Below are 19,408 nucleotides of genomic sequence, written 5' to 3' on the forward strand. Positions count from 1 at the left end.
ATTATGCATCTTCATGAAAACAGGATACATGCTACTCATATCGACAAAGGATTATTTTTGTAGTGAACAGTCTTTCATTTTTTACTTTTTCCCCTGGTAAAGGGGATTGAATTCAGGATCTTGTGCTTTCGAGGCAGGTGCAAAACAAATTAGCTACATCCCCAGTCCATGAGTGATGTTCTTATGATAAATTACCTGTGTCAGTACTAAACATAATTCCATACATTATTGTAAGATAAACAGAAGTAGAGGCTAAAATTGGATTAGTGCAACAAATTTTGATTGCAATATTACATGTTTTTCAAAAAAAACTCATTGTGTTGTACTGCAAAACATCCTAATGCCAATACATGTGTCCATATAAGTTTTTACATTAAGGTTTTTAACATTCATAAATATTCACAGGAATGAAAATACACTTGAAACCGTATTCACAAGAAAAGAATTCCTGAATAGGACCCAAGAAGTAAAATAAATAATACCAAGAATCAATAAGCAAGATGTGATCAAATTAAAAAGTTTCTGCACAGCAAAAGAAATAGTTAATACAGTGAAAAGACAGAACAATGAATGTAAGAACAAACTTTGCTTGCCATATTTCTTTTTTTAAAAAAATTATTTTATAGGTACATTTTAAGTACACAATACAATGACATTCATCATTGGAAGTTTGCTCGTTTACATTATCTCTCCTGGTACTTATTTTTTCCCCATTCACCTGCCCTCCCTTCAACCCCTCCATTCCTACTTATTTACAAAGACTTTGTTTCCATTTTTTCATTTTCTCATATTAATTCCATTCCCTTCTTTCCTTTCCCCTGCCCCTCCCACTTCCTCTTCCCCTTTGCCCATTTTCTTACTATTTAACTTTATCTACTATACCTTTTAATGCTTATTTACACTTTCAGATTCTCACAGTAGAGAAACTGTTTGGTATTTACACATGTGTGTCCTATTTATTTCACTTAAGAATATCACCTCAATTTGCATCCATTTAGGTGTAAATGTCTCCAATTTCTTGTTTTTTTGTGTGGCTGAGTAGTACTCCATTTTATAAAAAACAAAAAAATAAAACAACATTTTTTTGATCCAGTCTCCAGTTGATGAGCATTTGGGCTACTTCCAAGCTTTAGTTATTATGAACTGTGCTTCTATGAATATGGGTGCACATATATCACTGTGGTATGATTCTTTTCATTCTTTTCAGAAGATACCCAGCAGGGGAATAGCTGGGTCAAATGGGACTTCCAGTCATAGTTCTTTGAGGTATCTCCATACTGATTTCCACAGTGGTTGAACCAGTCTACACTCTCACAAGCAGTGGAGCATTGTTACTCTTTGCCCACAGCCATGTCAGCATTTGTTATTGGTTGATTTCATGACAGCAGGTATTCTTTCTGGGGTGAGGTGGAATTTCAGCATTGTTTTCACTTGCATCTATCGAATGACCAGTGATGTTGAACGTTTTTTCATATGTTTATTTGTTATTTCTACTTCTTTGTCTGAGAAATGTCTGTTCATTTCAGATGTCCATTTTTGGATTAGTTCTTTAAGTTTGGGAGAGCTGATGTTTTGAAGTTCTTTATATATTCTAGATAGTAGACCTTATTCTGAGGGACACTTGGTGTAAATTTTTTCCCAAATTATGTGTTGTCTCTTCACACTGTTGGCGGTTACTCTTGCTGTGCAGAAACTTTTTAATAAGAAGAGATCCCACTTGCTGATTGTTTGTGCTAGTTCATGGGCAACTGAGGTTTTATACATAAAATCTTTACCTACACCAACATATTCAAGAGTTTTACCTACCCTCTGATCCCACCGGTTCAGCATTTCTGTTTTGATATTTAGATCTTTAATCCAATTTGATTTTAGTTTAGTGAATGGTAAGAAATATGGGTCTAGTTTTAATCTTTGGCAAGTTTGCCAAATTTCCCAGCTCCAAATATTAAAGTGAATATCTTTCCTCCAGTGAGGGTATTTGGCTCCTTTGTCAAAGATGAGGTGTCTGAGTGTGTCTGGAAATGTTTCTGCATCTCCTAATCTGTTCCACTGGTCCTCAGGTCTATTTCTTTGCCAATAACATGGTGTTATTTATCACAGTAGTCTTGTAGTATATTTTCTAGTTGGTGGTTTCAGTACCCCCTGCAATGTCTCTGTTACCTAGAATTGCTTTTGCTACTATGGGTTTCTTCTTGTACCAAATAAATTTTTGGATTGTTTTCTACAGGTCCATTATGTATGTTGCTGGGACTTCAATTGGATTGCATTGAATCTATGCAGCAGTTTTGGAAGTATGGCCATTTTCACTATGTTGATCCTTCCTAACTAGGAGCAGGGGATTTCTTTCCATTTTGTGATATCATCTTCAGTCTCTCTTTTCAGAGTAATATAGTTTTCAGAAAAGAGTCTGATTTTTTTTGTTAGGTTTATTCCTAGGTATTTCAGTTTTTTGGATGCTATTATGAAGGGAATTATTTGCCTTATTTCTGGCTCAGTGAATCTGTTTTTCATGTACAGAAAAGCTATTGATATTTCCATGTTGACCTTATATTCAGCTAGTTTACAGAATTTGGTTATTAAGTCTAGAAGACTTTTGGTGGAGTTCATGTGGTCCTCTATATAGAGTATCATGTCATCTGCAAATAAAGACAATTTCACTTCTTCATTTTCTATCTTTATTCTTTGATTTGTTTCTCTTGTCTAATTGCCTTGCCTAATATTTCTAAAACTATATTAAACAGGAGTGGTGATAGTGGACATCCTTGTCTCGTTCCTAATTTTAGTGTGAAAGATTTCAGTTTTTGGCCATTTAGTATGATATTAGCTGTTGGTTTTTCATAGATGGCTTTCATCAGATTGAGGTAGACACCGTTTATTCCTATTTCTTGTAGGGTTTTTATCATAAATGCCTGTTGGATTTTTGTCAAATGCTTTTTCTGCATCTATTCAGATGAGCATATGTTTTTGTTCCTGGCTCTATTGATATAGTGTATTGGATTTATTGATTTGTGCATGTTGAACTATCCCTGCACCCCTGGGATGAATCCCACTTGGTCAGAGTGTATGATATTCTTGAAGATCTTATGCATACCTCTGCCAATATCTTATTAAGGATTTTTGCATCTATGTTCATTAGTGAGATTGGCCTATATTTCTCTTTTTCAGTTGGATCTTTCTCTGATTTGGAGACCAAGGTAATGCTTGCTTCCACGAATGAATTCAGGAATATTGCATCCCTTTCAATTTCATTCAAGAGTTTAAGCAGTAGCGACAGTAGTTCCCCTTTAAATATCTTGAACAATTCAACAGTGAAGCCATTAGGACTAGGATTTTCTTGGTTGGTAAGTTTTTAATTACATTTTCAATTTCATTGATTGATATTGGGTTGTGTAGAAATTATAGGTCTTCTTAATTCAACTTTGGTAATTCATATTTAACTGGGAATTTGTGCATTCCTTCTGTGTATTCCATCTTATTGAAGTATAGGTTCTCAAATAGGTATTGATGATCCTCTGGATTTCTGCTGTGTCCATTATAATTTTAGCAATTTCATTCCTAATTGGATGGATTTGGGCCTTTTCTTTCCTTTATCTGATAGGGTTGGTTAAGGGTTTGTGAATTTTGTTTCTTCTTTTGAAGGACAAACTTTGACTTCATTGATTTTTTGTATTGTTCTCTTAGTATCCATTGCATTCCTTTCCACTCTGATCTTTATAATTTCCTCCCTTGTATGAGCTTTGGATTTGTCCTGCTCTTCTTTTTCCAGAAGCTTACGGTTCAGCATCAGACATTTTAATTGGGCTTGCTCTGTTTTCCTAATGTGAGTATTTACAGCTATGAATTTCTCTCATAAGCCTCTTTTCATTGTGTCCCAGAGATTCTGATATGTTGTATTTTCATTGTCATTTAATTCAAGGGACTGTCTGATTTCTTCTTTAATTTCATCTGTGGCCCATTGGTTATTTCAAAATGTGTTGTTCAATTTCCATGTGTTTATGGAATTTTTGCAATTTCTTTTGTTATTAATCTCCAATTTCATTATACTATAGTCTCATAATATACCGGGGATAGCTTCCATTCCTTTGCAGTTACTTAAATATTTTCTATGAGTGAGTATGTTTTCTATTTTACAGAATGAATGACCCATGTGCACCTGAAAAGAATGTGTATTCTGATTTTTTGGCTGAAACACTCTGTAAACATCTGTTAAGTTCATTTGTTCAAAAGTTTGATTGAGTTCTAGTAGTTCATTGATTATGTTTTGTCTAGTTGATCTATCTGTGACAGTGGGGTATTGTGGTCACCCACTATCATTGTATTAGTGCTTATATGATTTTTCATGGGCATTAGTATTTGTTTTACATAGTTAGACACACTAGTGTTTGGTGCATAGATATTTATGATTGTCATCTCTTCCTCTTGGATTGTTCTGTTTTCAAGGGTGTAGTGTTCTTTTTTGTCTCTCTTAATCAGTGCTGGTTTGAAATCCACTTGATTTGGAAAGAGAATTGCTAGTCCCAATTGGGGGCGGGGGGGGGTTCTTGTTGCATGGAGTATTGTTTTCCACCCTTAAACTTTCAGTTTATGAGTTTCTTTTCAAATTAAGTCTGTTTCTTGTATGCAGCATATTGTTGGATCTTGTTTCTTTACCCATTCTGTCAGTCTATTTCTTTTGATTGGTGAAATGAGACCATCAACATTGATGGTCATAACTCATATGTATTGACATAATTGTCATGACTTTTTCTTTTTGTTTGATTCTCCCACGTTGCATTTACTTTCTCATTGTGACTGATGGATTCATTCTGGTGGGCTTCCTGGGGTTGTGATCATTATTGTCTTTTCCTAGGATATTATCTATAATTTTGGGGGGCTGCTGGTTTGGTATTCATGAAGTTCCTCATGTTCTTTGTCGTGAAAATATCTTATTTCACCATTGATTTTGAAAGATAGTTTTGTAGGGTACATCAATCTGGGTTGGAAGCTGTTTCCCTTTGGGACTTGCAATATGTCACTCCAAGCTCTTCTTCCTTGAGGGCTTGCTTTGAGAAGCCTCCTGTGATTCTGATGGGCTTTGCTTTGTATATGATTTATTTCTTTTCTCTAACTCATTGTAGAACTTTGTTCTGTTGGGTTTCTGGAATCTTAATAATTGTATGCCTATGTGTAGATTTTTTTGTCAAGGCTAGTTGGTGTCATATATGCCACAATTATCTGTGTGTCAAGTTCTTTTCCCCTGATTGGGAAGTTTGCTTCCATTACTTCTGTCAACAGTTTTTTTCTTTTTTATGTCATCTTCATTCTCTCCTGTTTTATCATTGACTCCAATCTGTCTTATGGTATTCTGCTTTGCATCATGCACTAGCTGCTGGATTGATTTCTCATGGTCCCTTACAATTTTGAAGCAATTTTTTCTTTTCCTAGTCACTAATTGCAGTCTTATCTTCTATATCTGAAATTCTGTCCTCACACTGGCTCATTCTGCTGCTTAGATATTCAATGGACTTTTTAATCTCCTGGAAATCTGTTTGCCTCTGTTTTGTGGATTCCATTTGTTTCCTATGTTGGGATTCCATCATGTTCCTTAGCTCCTCTTTTTTTATCTGTGTTATCTCTAGATTTATTACTCGTGTCTTGCACTATGGGCACAATCTCTGCTATTATGTGAGCAACTCTTTCTGATTTCATTTTTTGAGATCCTCTTTTGTTGCTAGTTCACAGAGTCCATGTTGTTGAGTATCAGAGTGTTCCATCTTGTTGTCCTTTGTGGTTGCTGTAGGTGTTCTGGAAGTCTGGTTTTGAGGATATTTTATGTGTCTTCCCATTTGACAGTGGGGGTGGGGTTTAGGGGAGTGCTGCTGGTGCCTATGGGGCTCACCTCCTCTTTGCTGGCAATGGTGGTACATTGGCCTGGAAGCCTCCTACTCTGCACTGAGAGTGGTGTCACATTGACCCAGAGGCCTCCTCCCCTGCACTGAAAGCTGTGGCCTATTGGCCCCTGGTTGCTATATTTCTGATAAAGAATTAATATCTATAAAATGTAAAACACTCAAAAAGCTGTTTTCCCAAAAAACATATAATCCACTTTAAAAAGACACAGCTCCAAAGAACTTCAATTTGAAAGGGATCCATCATGACAGACTAGTGGCAAAAGTCAATGAGGGGAGCTCAGGGAAGACCTAGCAGAATATTCAAGTACTCATAAGTGGGGGAGGTAAACATACCCAAACATGAGGAATCAACCTGAAGGAAAAATCCACATGATCAAATCCAACATCAACAGGTTAGAAAGGGAAGCAGGGATCCTTCTAAGTCACAGAACCCCATGGACCCCCAGTCTCATTACCATATCACCTAGAGAGTGTTTCCCACATCCTGGGGGAAAGGGCAGAAGCCAGAGTCCTGGGATAGACTCCCACCTTACTCTCCTCCTACTTGGGAAGTGGTAACACTGAGAGGGAGAGATTCACAGTTTAGGGCATCAAAGAAAATAAAACTAGAGTATCACTCAGAGGCTACAGACTGAATGACACCTTCAGGCTCCTGGAGAAGTGTAGAAGAAGTACATATGATTAACCAGGGGCCCAGAGCTGGTATCAGGAGAACTGTGTCTCTGGGAGATGCAGATTACATTAGTGAAGCACAGGTTAGAAAAGGAGTTCCAGCATAGGCAAAACCCCACCACTCCCAGACACTTAGGATTTCGGTGTCCATGTAATATACTAACCACTCTCCATTATTTAGGGCAGGCACAAAAGATTCTCCCATGTCTGGCCAAGGGTTGTTGAGCACCAGGAGCCCTCAGTGTCACAGAGCTGGTGGATGTGGAGCTGCACAGTGTAACTGGGTAAACATGGAGGAGAAGGGAGTTACAACATTGCAGGGGTTAACCAGGCACTCCCTTACTATTTTAAAAACCAGAGCGTTTATTTCCCTGTAATACTCTGCCAACTGGCCACCTTTTGGACCAGCACTCCACCACAGAGCTCATGGATGGAAAAGTGACAACACTGTGAGTGGTGGAGGAGACTCAGGCTGAGAAAGAGAGTTTTGACTTAGCCAGAGGAAAAGATAGTGTGCACTCAGGCATAGCCCTATAGAAAAAGAACTTGGGGCTGAAAGGATTCATAGTATTTATGGAACACTACAGGATGAAATTGTTAAATCAAGTTTCAGTGTACATGAATAATATATGGTTGGCTCTGAAGATGCTGATAAAATTGGTAGAAGTTATTTTTTTTTGCAGCACAGACTGGGTTTGATCTTATTGTGCTGAGCAGTTTAAAGAGTTATATAAATATAAAATTACAATCAAATGCAAGGTAACATCATTGAAATGTGTACACTAACTAAAAAACCCTCCACATTAATTGTTTAATTTTTCCACAATGTTTGATATTTCAACCCTCAGTGCATGCCCACAAAATACACACACTTGAAACATGAGAAAACAGTGTTTATATGTTTACACTCACATAAGTAGGATATATTTTCATACTGAAAATTTAATCAATCTTCTTGATGAGTTGAAATACATAGGGATGCTTTCATTTATAAGTAAAGTATAATGCTGGAATTTGTTGGAAATTTCCCATGCTTTGTGTATGCAAGTCTTGTGAAATAAATGTAAAAAGAGCCGGGGATTCAGCTCAGTGGTTTCACCACCTGCTGTGCAAGCGCAAGGACCCGAGTTCGATCCCCGGCACCAAAACCCCCCCCAGAAAACCCCAAATAAATGTAAAGAGAAATACTGGAGATAAACAAATATTATAAACCTGGTCTTGGGAGTCAGAAAAATGAGCCATCATCACTTCATGACTTGTACTTCCTGGTTGCTAAGGGTAGGTGCTCCTGGGAGCAGAATGATAGAAAAATTGGTGGTCTAATGAGGAGATATTGAGATCCGAAAGATTTAAATACTGTAGAATTCTGTGTACAACAATGTGTCTCAATAGCCCTGCCCTGTCAAATAAAATAAAACACCTTTGCTCAGAAATGATTCTTCTTGAAGTGGAGCCTCTTAATATATTTCATCTGTATGCACTATCTGAGGACAGAACTTCCACATTCAATATCCAGGTGATTTGTGAACATTATTTTTCTTGAAGTCAACAAGGTAGTACAGTTCCCAGAGCTAATGATTTAAAAATGAGGGCAGTTGTACTGAGATTCCACCTTACCCAAGAAAGAATGGCTGCTATCAAGAAATCAACCAATAACAAATATTGCTGGGGCTGTGGTGAGAAAGAAACCCTTCTCCACTGTTGTTGGGATTGCAGACTGGTGCAACCACCTTGGAAATCAATATGAAGATACCTCAAACAACTAGGATTGGAATTCCCATTTGACCCAGATATTCCTCTACTAGCTATCTTCCCAAAAGAATTAAAAGTATCATACCACAGTGACATATATGCACCCATGTTTATACCAGCACAGTTTGTAATAATTAAACTTGGAAACAGCCCAAATTTCCATCAACGGGAGGCTGGATAAAGAAGATGTTCTTTTTGAATAAAATGGAGTACTATTCAGCCATGAAGAACAAGAAGCTAGAGACATTTATAGCTAAATAGGTGAACATTGAGGCCATCCTTGTAAGTGAAATAAGTGGAACACACATGTGTAAAAAACAAATAGTTTATCTGGTGTGAATAACTAAACATGTAAATAAGATTCAAATGGTATAATTGATAATGTGAAAGAAAGGACTAAAGGAGTAGGGGAAGTGGGAAGGATAGGGGAAAGGAAAGAAAAGAAGGGAAAAGAAAAAATATGAGAAAAGGAAAAAATGGAAACAAAGTCTTTGTAAATAAGGAAGATTGTAAGGGTGAAGGGAGGGCATGGAAATGGGAAAAATTAAGAACTGAGATGCACCATATAAAGGTACAAGGTTCCAATGAAGAATGTAAATGTATTTTATACCTAAAATCTACCAATAAACTTAATGAAAATTAAATAAGGTGGGCAGTTTTGTTGATAGAATTTCATCCCAGAAAATAGTCATGAGAAGACAAGCATAAGATGATGAGAGAAATAACACACATGCCTCTACTGGCAATTCTAATATCTTTTGGCAACATTCAGGAATGTTCTCAGTCTTCTGATCTCATACACTCTGCAGTGAGAGGGCCTATTTCTTTCTGAGCAGAAATGTGGATTGTTTCCAATATGATGGCACTACTAAATCATTATTACATTTAATTTAATTGTTTTTTGATGTTGTTAATTTTTTTTAGGGTGTTAGTTGCTAGGCCTGCCATATAAAAGACTATAGTTGATGTAGCTTAACAACAGAAATTCGCTATCTCACAGTTCTGAAAGCTACAATTCCAAAGATCATGGTTACCAAATATGGCTGCTGCTGGTCATGCATATTGTCTCCATTTACCTGTAATGTCCAGCAGATTCATCACCAACATGGAAGTTATGAATCAAACTGCTGTCTCAGAATTCAATATCCTGGGGCTGACAGATGATCCAGAACTGCAGACCCCCATCTTCCACCTCTTTCTATCTACATACTTGGTCACCATCTTGGGGACCCTGCTCATCATCTTGTTTGTCAGCTCTGAGTTCCATCTGCACACCATCAAGTGTGCAACATGTATTTTCCATTCTGTCTTTTAATGGCATCTGTTCCAGCACAAGCATGATCCCAAACACGCTGGTGAACACTGAAACACAGAAGCAGAGCATCACTTACACATGCTGCTTCACTCATCCTGGTTTTGTTCTAGTTTTTGCCTTCTTAGAAAGTTTTCTCCTTGCAGTAATGGCCTATGACCAATATGCAGCCATTTGCCATCTGCTAAGATAAACAGTCATCATGATCCTTCACTACTGTGTTTTGCTTGTTCTGGTCTCCTTGTTAATTAGCATGGCAGACTCTCTGCTGCACACTCTGCTGGCACTGCGTCTTTCTTTCTGCAAAGACCTGGAGATCCCTCACATTTTTTTGTGAAATTTCTGAGGTCATCACACTGGCCTGTTCTCAGACCGTCACTGATAACATTTTGACGTACATTTTACGTTGCATATGTGCTGGTATTCCACTCTCTGGAATTATATACCCTTATATTCACATTGGGTCCTCTGTTTTGAGGAGGTCATCATCTGGGGGAAAGTATAAGGCCTTTTCTAATTGTGACTCTCACGTGTATGTTGTCTCTTTGTTTTATGGGTCAGGTTTGGGGTTTACAATAGCTCTGCAATGATTGACTCACCCAGGAAGTCTGCAGTGGCTTCAGTGATATATTCTGTGTTTTCTCAAATGCTTAACCCCTTTTTCTATAGCTTGAGGAACAAGGACATGAAGGAAGCCTTGAGGAGACTCATCACTAGGATAGCTTCCCTTCTATGATATTCATTTGCCTTGGACTTGGGTTTCTAGAGTAATTCGCAAGGAGAAGATTTCTGGTGACCCAGAATGCTTCACATATGCCTGATTTGAAATCTCACCATGCTTTATTTCTATCTGTACAACAAATTATTTCAATTCTCCAAATACAATCACAGAAGTAAAACCAGAAAATGGGGTTTTAGTTTTAGCAAACTTTGCTGTGCCAAACTCTTAGAAAAAGGCAAGTTGGAAATGGTATTCAGGGACAGAAAAATACTGAAGCAAATCTGTGATGATATCTAGAGTATAGCTTCCACCTGATTATAGCTCCAACCTTGTCAATTATAGCCTAGTGTTAGTCCTACTGTGAGAAAAGTGGTGGAACATTTATAGCTTGTGAAGCACTTAGAGTTGTTAGTTGCTGACTCTATACTTCTATGGGAATAGTAGCATCAGCCATATTCAGGGTCCTCATCTATAAAATTGGTAAATATAGATGTTATCAGTGACTGGAGATGATTAGTAGATAGTTGCAATGCACTAATTAAGGTTCTTTCATCCCTGCAACAGAAAAAATCTAACATTTTTACCTTCTAACTGTAAAGAAACTTACCTTTTTTAAAAGAACATGTGATGAGAAAGAGTATTCGAACTATTTCTAGGCCTTTGTCTGAGAAATGTCTGTTCATTTCAGATGTCCATTTTTTGATTGAGTCTTTAAATTTGAGAGGTCTGATATTTTTAAAGCTCTTTATAGATTCTAGATAGTAGACCTTGTCTGAGGAACAGCAGGTGAAAAATTTTTTTCCCACATTATGGGTTGTCTCTTGCTGTGAATAAGCATTATGGTAAGATGACATGCCACTTGTTAATTGTTTCTGCTAGTTCACGGGCAAATGAGGTTTTATTCATGAAGTCTTGCTACACCAATGTCTCAAAGAGTTCTACCTAACCTCTTTTCCAGCTGACTTAGTGTTTCTGTTTTAATATTTAGATCTTTAGTCTACTATCACACTGTTAGTGGTTTCTCTTGCTGTGCAGAAGCTTTTTGATAGGAAGATATCCCACTTGTTGATTATTTGTGCTAGTTCACCTGAAACTGAAGTTACGTTCATAAAATCTTTTCCTATACAAATGTCTTAAATACTGTCTTCTCTATCTGAAATTCTGTCCTCACATTGGCTCCTTCTGTTGTACAATCTTTCAATGGATGTTTCAATCTCCTGGAAATATGTTTCCATCTGTTTAATGAATTCCATTTGTTTCGGATGTTGGGATTCAATCATGTTCCTCAGCTCCTCTATTTTTTATCTGTGTGTGCTCAAGCTTTATTAATCATGCCTTGCACTATGGGCACAATCTGTTGTTTCCTGGGAAATTATTTCTAAATTCATTTTTTTGCAGGTCCTCTTTCATTAGTATTTCAGGGAGTGTAGGTCATTGAGTATCAGATTGTTCCATGTATTTGCCCTTTGAGGTTGCCTTAGGTGATCTGGATGTCTGGTTTTGAGAATTGTTTACATGTACTGTCATTTCAGATGGAGCCTGCTGTGCATTTGCTGAGGCAACTTTTTGCTCACCCAGTGGCCTTCAAGTCTCAGCAAGCCACTGAGCAGCCTTTTTTTTCTTTTTTTTTTTTGCTACTCACCACTACTCTAATCCCTGGGGTTTTGAGTGGTGTTCTCCTGGTTCCTTATGCTGTCCTATTGTCAAGGTAGGGTCCTGGCTTGGGGTTGTGCACCCTTGGGATGGTATCTTGGCTTGCCTCTGGATAGGGTCTGCCCCCCTATTTAGCTGTTGTCTTGGAGAATCTTTGTAAATAGAGAGGGAGGAAGTGGTTGAAGGCTTGGAAGGGGAATAGGAAAAGAAGAACTAAGATATATCATGTACAGGTACAAAATCCCTAGGTGAATGTGATCAATATGTATGGCAAATATGTGCTGATAAAAATAGAGCAAAATAAAGAATACTGAGTGATTCAAAATTATTGGGACATCTTCAATGCAGATTTTTCCACTTCCCATAAGAAAAAGGAATCAATGTTCTAATGTGGTCAGGACAATAGGGAGGATTGTAATTCACTTCAAGATTTCAGAAGTGGACATTGCATAGATTCTGAGATTAGCATTCTATTCAGTCTCATACAAGGGCCTTTTCCCGGATTTGTTCTCCTCAGTCACCAGGTGGTTGCAGCAGATGCAGCCATTGTATCTGGACATGGTGCATTGACAGCTGACTTTTCTGTGGAATATAGAATATGACTGTGTCAGCCTAGTGTGGTGGTGCCCACCTATAATCCCAACACTTGGGAGGCTGAGGCTGGAGGATTGCTGTGATTTCAAGGCCAGCCAGGGCTACATAGTGAGTTTGAGGCCAGCCTGGCCTGCATGGTGTGATGTTGTCTTAAAAAAAATCTGTATCTGTATCTATATCTATCTATCTATCTATCTACACACACACACACACACACACACACACACATATATATATTTGTGTTGTAACTTAAATAGTGGCCCCCAAAATGACACTTTCATGTCCTTAAACTTTTCTTTTTTTAATATAAACCTACATTATAAGAAAGTGGATTTTACTTAAGTCAAAAAATATTTCTGCATAGAATAATCCTTTTCATGATGAGGTGGTTAGGTTTTCAATTTGCTTTCACATAGTCTTGTAAGAACACAGAAGTAGAGAAAAATGAGATTATTGTAACCAGTTTTTGATTGTCCATATTGTACATGTTTGTCTCAAAACACTTATTTTGCAGAACCTTAATAAGTTTATGTGTGCCTATACACTTTATTACACCAAACTGTTTCCTTTTAATGTTTTTATTTCTATCTGTCTGTAGTACATGGTGTTTACTTTCCTTTTGTGGAGTAGGTGCAGATACAGAAAACATCTTAACTTTTTTCAGCCCCTTCCCCTTCTCTCCCTCCAACTCCCTCCATCTCTTGATCCTCTTCACCTTTGAGAAAGAACCATCTCCCTACATACTATTGATTATTTTTTAATTTGCACTTTATTCATATTTTGGGTTTTTCATATAGAAAGAACCAACTTATTTAAGCTTGTGTGTCTGATTAATTTCACTCAATATTATGTTCTCAAGGTGCATCAATTTTCCTGCAAATGACTCAAGTTTATCTTTATGGTAGATTAGTACTCCAATGCATACAAATGTGTGATCTTATTAATCCTTTCTTGTGTTGACAAACACATAGGCTGCTTCCATGATTGAGTTATTAATTGTGCCACTATAAACACAAGTGTACTTGGATTGACCCTGACATGCCCATGTGAGATGTCTTTCTAAAAGGGATAAAGACATCCAATTGTGGGCAGAGAAGCTGAGCCAGTCCCAGCACCCACAAGGAAGCACCCCGCCTCCATCCCAGGCTCCTAGGGCAGAGAAGTTCAGCATGTTCCAGCACCTGGAAGGAATCTCCTCCACCACCATCCCAGGCTCCTAGGGCAGAGAAGGTCAGCTGGTCCCAGCACAGGGAAGGAAGCTCCCCTGGCTCCATCCCAGGCTCCTATGGCAGAGAACCTCAGCCAGTCCCAGCACCTGGAAGGAAGCTCCCCACCTCCATCCCAGGATCCTAGGGCAGAGAAGGTGAGCTGGTCCCAGCACCCAGAAGGAAGCTCCCTGCCTCCATCCCAGGCTCCTAGAGGAGAGACGCTCAGCTGGACCCAGCACCCAGAAGGAAGCTCCTCTGCTGCCATCCCAAGCTCCTAGGGCAGAGAAGGTGAGCCAGTTGGGGGCCAGAACCACCTCCCCCCCCCCGTGGAAATGAGAAAACACATAAACAAGCCTCAAAAACAGTTCCAGATCACCTACAACAACCCAAAAGGGAAATGAGATGGAACAATCTGATACTCAACCACCTGGACTCTCTGAATTGCAAGAAAAGAGGATCTTGGAAAAATGAAATCAGAAATAATTACTCAGTTAACAGCAAAGATTTTGCTCATGGTGCAAAACACGATTAATAAATCTAGAGAGGACACAGATTAAAAAAATAGAGGATCTGAGGAACATGATGGAATCCCAATATAGGAAACAAATAGAATCCATAAAACAGATACAAACAGATTTCCAAGAGATTAAAAACTCCATTGAAAGTCTGCACAGCAGAATGAACAAATGTGAGGATAAAATTTCACATATAGAAGATAAGATTGCAATTAGTGAGGAGGAAAAGAAAAATTGCTTTAAAATTGTAAGGGAACACAAGAAATCAATCCAGCAGCTGCTAGATGATGCAAAGAGGAATAACATAAGACTGATTGGAGTCAATAAAGGAGAGAGTGCAGATGACATAAAAAAAACTCTTCACAGAAGTGATGGCAGAAAACTTCCCAAGGAGGGGAAAAGAACTTGACATACAGATAAGTGAGGCATATAGGACTCCAGCTAGCCTTGAGCAAAAAAAAGTCTACACATAGGCATATAATAGTTAGGATTCCAGAAATCCAACAGAAGAACAAAATTCTAAAAGCAGTGAGAGAAAAGAAACAAATCACATACAAAGGAAAGCCCATCAGAATCACAGCAGACTTCTCAATGCAAACCCTCAAGGCAAGAGCTTGGAGTGATGTATTTCAAGCCCTAAAGAAAAACAGCCTCCAACCCAGATTGATGTACCCTGCAAAACTCTCTTTCAAAATTGATGGAGAAATAAGATACTTTGATGATAAAGAGCACCTCAGGAACTTCATGAATACCAAACTGGCACTCCAAAAAATTTTAGACAATACCCGAGGGAAAGGCAATGAGGATCACAACCCCAGAAAACACAGCAGAATGAATCCATTGGGCATGACAAATTAAACGCAAAGGAGGAGAATCCAACAAAAAGAAAATGCCATGACAAGGCTTTTAAAACTTTTAACTTCATCTCCCTAATGAGTGCATAATTCAATCTTATTATTGTACTGATTAGTATTTTTCTGATTCTAGAGTTGCACACCATTCCTTGTGCTATATTGGCTATTTATCATCTTCTTATGTCTACATTTTAATTGGGTTGTCTATTAATGAGCTCTAAGAATTCTTTATATTTTCTGGTCATAGGTTATATGAATTGTAAATATGGTCTGTTTAAGGACTACTTTTCATTTTAATGATGTTATTTAAAGTTCTAAAGTTTGATGGAATCTCATATATCAATTTTTTTTCTCTTATACATCATGTTTTTTGTATCCTAGTTAGTTCTTTCCTAACCTGAATTCATAAATATTTTCCTTATAATTTCTTCTTAAAGTTTTGTACTACTAGGCTCTCTTATTTAGGTTCATAGATTGCTTCAAGTTATTTTCATGTGTGGAAAAAAAGGGTTGAGGTTAATCTTTTATATATGGATACCAGGTGTTCTAGTGCCATTTGCTGAAAACATTATCTCTTCCTCAGCTCTTGAATTGAGTTTATATTCTATAAAATGCTAATGTTAAATAATCTTTCAAAACTCAGTGGACCATATATGTGTGGTTCTATTTCTAGATTCTCTGTTTTATTCAAATGATCTATATGTCTTTCCTTACACCAACACTGCCTTGATTACTGTAGCTTTAGAAGAAGTCTTAAAATTAGGTACTAAACATCTTCCGACACTTTTTTTTTGTTTTTAACTTTTCTAGGTCTTTTGTACTCCCACATAACTTTTAAATTTCAATATCCAATTCTTCAGTTATAGCAAGTATACACAGACCTGAATTTTTATATATACCTTGTGTTTTCTAATCCTGCTAAATTCAAGTACAAGTTCTAGGGGCTCCTAAATATTTCTTAGTATTTTCTCTGTAGATGATCATTTCATTTACATATAAAGATTTTGCTTCTGCCATGCCAATCCTATCCTAGTTGTGTCATTTAATTGCCAGACTATTTTGCTTGGGACTAGGTTTCAAAGTTTAATGGACAGATAAAGAGTATCTGCCCTTGTTCCCCACCTTAAAGAGAAAGCATTGTATCTTCTCCGTTCATATAAGGTGTTCTCACTGGAAGTATGGAGTACATGTCTTTAATCTGTTGAAAAGTTTCTGTTCTACTTCTAGTCTCCTGATAGCTTTTATCATGAACAGCTGTAGAACTTAGTCCAATACTTTTTCTTCAACTAGTGACAGGATCATATGGCTTTTTCCTTTCCTCTGTTTAAATGAGGACTTTTGGGGGTGGATCTTCCAATGCTGAACCAACACTGCCATCCCTATAACAAAACCACATTCTACATTCTGCCAGATCTGACTTCCAATAGTTTGTTTTGTTAAACAAATTTCTATCTATGTTCATACTTTTTTCTTTATTATCTTTATCCAGTTTTAGGGTTAGCACAATGTTGAGTTCCTAAAATGAGGGGAGAAGTGTTCCTTCTTTTTTCTGCTTTAATTGTTTGATATAATTTATTAGTTAAAATGTTTATGATCCTGCTGTTGTCATATAGGTAAGTTTTCAAGCTTTAATAGGTGCTATTCAAATTTTATATTTCCTCCAGAGTTAGTTTCATTAATTTGTCTTCCAAGGTACTTCTTAGAAGTTGTCAAATTTATTTCAAAAAAGATTTTTGTAATATGCTTTCTTTATCCTTTTAAATTCTGTAAAATCTATGGCAATATCTCATAGATCTTAATATTGTAATTTTAAAAATGTATAACTCATATTGTGTAACAGGAAGTAAATGTCTAAAAGAGCAAGGGATTTGGGAGGGGTAAGGAAAGGGAAAAATGGAAAGGAAAAATATGAGAAGAGGAAAAAAAATGGAAACAAGGTCTTTGCAAATAGGGAAGGGTGGAGGGGGTGAAGGGAGGGCAAGGGAAGAGGAAAATAAATAAGAACCAAGAGACTCATGTATTGGTACAAAATCCCAATGATGAATGTAACTGTATTTTATACCAAAAATGTACCAATAAACTTAATGGGGGGAAAAAAACGACATCCAATTGTTTCTTTTTGAGCCTGATAAATTTGAAGATAATTGTCCATAGAATACATTTTCTCTTGCTCAGTTGAGGAAAAGCCTCTGGAAAATTTCTCATTTCCTTTATTTAGTTAGGTATATTGTCACTTCTATTTTTTTTCTATAACAAACCCTTGGGCCAGGGATTTAGCTCAGTGGTTCTGCCACCTGCCTCACAAGCAGAAGGACCCGAGTTCGATCCCTGGTACCAAAAAAAAACCCTCAAAGGAGATCTCATCAATTTTCCCCTTCTAACATCTTTCTAAGGCCAATCCAACAAAGGTTTCATCTGATTTCTCATCTAACATGCTCACTGCTGTCCTTACCTACAACAGCCCACATAGCTGAAGATTCCACAGAGTGAGAAATACGTTGGGAGATAAAGAAAGACAAATAAATATAAGGTGGTCCCAGATGTGGGTTTATTCCTGATGGGAGAAACATACCCAAGGAAAATGGAGTGTGGTTTATTTATAGTGGTAGAGATTAGGGAATTGTAAGGGGAGGTGTAAGCAGTTTGTCTGTAACTGGGGCCAAAGGAGTAGCTAAGGTCTGGAGGACATTATGCTTGATGATTTTCTGATGAATGGGGAGCGAGGAACAACAAGATCTCTTGTTGACCAGGTCTTGCTCCACCATGCCTCCTTGTCACCTGCCCTCCTCCCATGTGACCCTGCCTCATCCAAGGGACAAGGCCATAGTGATCTACAGTGCAATGCTCCCAGCACTCACCAGTCACCAGCTAATTGTCAAGTTGTACATTTTATTTGGCATCTTTTGCTGGTCATTGTCTGGAGCCATTCTACATGATTTTGGGGAAAATCATTTCAAATTAAATTGTGATTAGGGATGTCTGAGGCCTCAATGGTTTGTAATGATGTGATGCTCAAAAGCATGTTTGCAACAGCTGAAGACCTCATGGGTCTTTGAGAACCTAGTAGAAAGGTTTCACCTGGGGAGAGACAAATTTCTTATCAGCTTAACTCATCCCACCTACTATTGTCAGAACATTTTGGTAATCTCACCATCCTTATCAACCTAAAATACTCAACAGCATAAGATCCTCATGGTCATAGGATTACCACAGGACTAACAGACATTTGATACCTCCTCTGATTATAAGATCCTTACCAATTTTGGATTATTACTGCCCTCTGAGTCATCTGATACTCCAGGTGAACACAATAAATAGTGGCGAGTTTGGATACCTCTTTCTTTACTGCCCAGAACAGCACTGATCAGGCCCAAACCTCAACTCTTTATCATAGTCTTGTTTCTTGTCTATACTTTAATTCACTTTGTGTTATAGTGGCTCAGAGGATATCAGGGCTCACTGCAAGGTTCTGGTTACATTCACTTTCCTGTTCCCTACAGATAATTGCTAAAGTAAAAATTAGAAATCTAGCCGCCAAAGCAAAGTTTAGTTGTCATTTCTTCAATTCTGGCTTTTCTGAAACTTTCAAGAATTTCATTTCCACAATCATTAGTCTAGAGAAGTGGTGTCAAACCTATATCATATGTGTTATTTGCTTTTATTTTAAGGCAAAATATGTTAATGAAGTCGTTTCTTCTTCTAAACTAAAAACTCAGTATTCAGGTTCAATTGCAGTGTTGGCATTTTGCAAGAAAGAAGAAGGTTTTGGATTGTAGCTTGGGCAGTCATAGCTAAAGGGTTTCCCATCTCTGGTTTAGGCACTGCTCACATCTTCAAATCACTCACATATCTCTTAGGACTTTGAGTCCTCATTACTCTGAGAGAGGAAGTACTCTTCTGCTTACAGACATGAGCTCATATGAAATTTTGCCTCCTGGTAATTCACTTTGAGATGTTTTGTCATACCTGGAAAACTGTGTTTTCTTCACATTTACTGCTCTCTTTGGGTATACATTGAAAAATTGATTTTAATTTTAATTCCATTCATTTCTTTCTATGTTTAATCTAAATGTATGTACTTAAAAAGTTAATGGATCCTTCATCTCATTAAAAAGCTTCTGAACTGCAAGAGAAACCACCAACAGAGCTAAGAGAAAACCTACAATGTGGGAAAAAAATTTGACCAGCTGTTCCTCAGAAAAAGGACTACTATCTAGAATATATAAAGAACTTTAA

At 37.5% G+C, this 19,408-nt stretch overlaps 1 pseudogene; it reads left to right on the forward strand.

Moving 5' to 3' along the window:
* The first annotated feature begins 9,420 nt into the window (after positions 1–9,420).
* Positions 9,421–10,363, forward strand: LOC147820559 (olfactory receptor 7G2-like; annotated as a pseudogene).
* The last annotated feature ends 9,045 nt before the right edge of the window (positions 10,364–19,408 follow it).

Source organism: Heterocephalus glaber, unplaced genomic scaffold (assembly GCF_053883595.1).
Source record: "Heterocephalus glaber isolate CG9 unplaced genomic scaffold, H.glaber_assembly_v1.0 deba00001859, whole genome shotgun sequence".
NCBI lineage: Eukaryota > Metazoa > Chordata > Mammalia > Rodentia > Bathyergidae > Heterocephalus > Heterocephalus glaber.